The following is a 1,564-nucleotide window of genomic DNA, read 5'->3' as shown; positions in this document are numbered from 1 at the left end:
GAGAGCCTCAGGCACCAGGAGGAGGTGGGCGCAGCTGTGTCAGACGCAGGGGAGGCCCCTGGGGAGTGTCTGCACCTTGGGGGCAGAGAAAGGGGGTGGCAGGGCCCCTTCCTTGGGGCTCCCCCAGGGAACCCTCAGGCCCTGACTGAGCCTACCTGGGTGATGGAAGCTGAGTGACCCCAGCTCCCAGGGGAGGCCCTCCCAGTGACCCTGCTGACCTGGCTTCCCAGACGCTCGCCTTACCAGGGGGAGACTGAGGCAGTCTGAGAGTAGCAAACCCCAGGAGACACCAGGGTGTGGGGTGCGAGGACACCCCCACAGACCCAGGCCCAGCCCCGGGTCTCTTCCTAGAGATGCCCTGAGCCTGAGACGCCAGCCTGTCTGGGCAGATGCTGGGCCGAGGGCCGGGTCTGAAGGATACCCACGGGTGGAGCTTGGGTGGGACTCAGCCCAGAAACTTCCTGCTGGTTGGGCCAGAGATGGCTGGGGCCGGTGGGGAGACTTCCTGGCAGCGGGGATGGAGGGAGGGGCTGAGAGCTGGGGGCCCTGTGACTACCCCCCTGCCCTGGGATGAAAGGTTCTCCTGTTCCCAGCTGTGGGCACACCCCTCCTCCCCAGGTGCCAGCTCCCCCCAAGCCTAGACCGGGGGTGGAGGCCCCTTATCCTGGAGAACCAAGAAGGGAGGGCCCATGCAGGGGAGAGCTGGGGACCCTGCTACTGTTGCTCCATGCTGCCCAGGGGCAGGACCAGACACAGCCCTAGGGCTCTTCCAGGCCCTCTCTTGTCCGGATTTTGTGGGTCCTGGAGATGGGGGGCGAGGAAGGGTCTGGTGGACCACAGAGGGTGGGTTTCCTGCTCAGGAGACCACTGCGGTCCCTTGGAGGGCCACCTCCACCAAACCCCCACCCCCGTGAGGACCTAGCTGGCCGGGGTTCCAGACCCCATGCACCCAGTTCTGTGGGTCAGAGCGGGTGGAGAAGCTGGAGAAAAAGGCAGAGTCTACTACCCAGGCCAGGGCGGGAAGGCCACCACAACCCCTCTGCCCCTGACCCCACAACCTAGGTTGGGGGACATCTGGGGGCTGGCTGGGTCTTCTAAGTTTAGGGGGAGGGGGGACCAGCAGTTAGTGTAATGGCTATGTCGCTGGACTCCCATGTAGTGGACCGCGATTCGCATCCCGGACCCGGTGGCTTAAAGCTCACGTCGGGTGCGTGGGCGTGCGCCCAAGATCCCGAGAGGAGAATGTAGGAGAAGGGACTGCGGCGTGGCCACCCCCCCTGGGGGGTGATTTCTCGCTTTCTGTCTCTCTGTCTCTCTCTTTCTGGCGAATGCACGGGCCCTATAGCAAAAACCTCTCCAAAAGAAAAAGAGTTTAGGGGGAAGGGGTGGTCATCGAGTAGTCTGGCCACCGCGTTTCCCCCCACCCTGTCTTCTTGCTGAGGGGCCATGCCTTTCTGCATTCGCGGGACTCCCCGCGTGGCTCGAGATGCCACTCCAGGAAAAAACACGCGCGTGTGCACGTGCGCGGGGGCATTTGGGGCCGCCGTGACCCGGGCCGGGGGGG

This window comes from Tupaia chinensis, unplaced genomic scaffold, assembly GCF_000334495.1.
Source record: "Tupaia chinensis unplaced genomic scaffold, TupChi_1.0 Scaffold000287_1, whole genome shotgun sequence".
Classification (NCBI taxonomy): Eukaryota; Metazoa; Chordata; class Mammalia; order Scandentia; family Tupaiidae; genus Tupaia; species Tupaia belangeri.
This window is presented reverse-complemented; position numbering follows the sequence as displayed.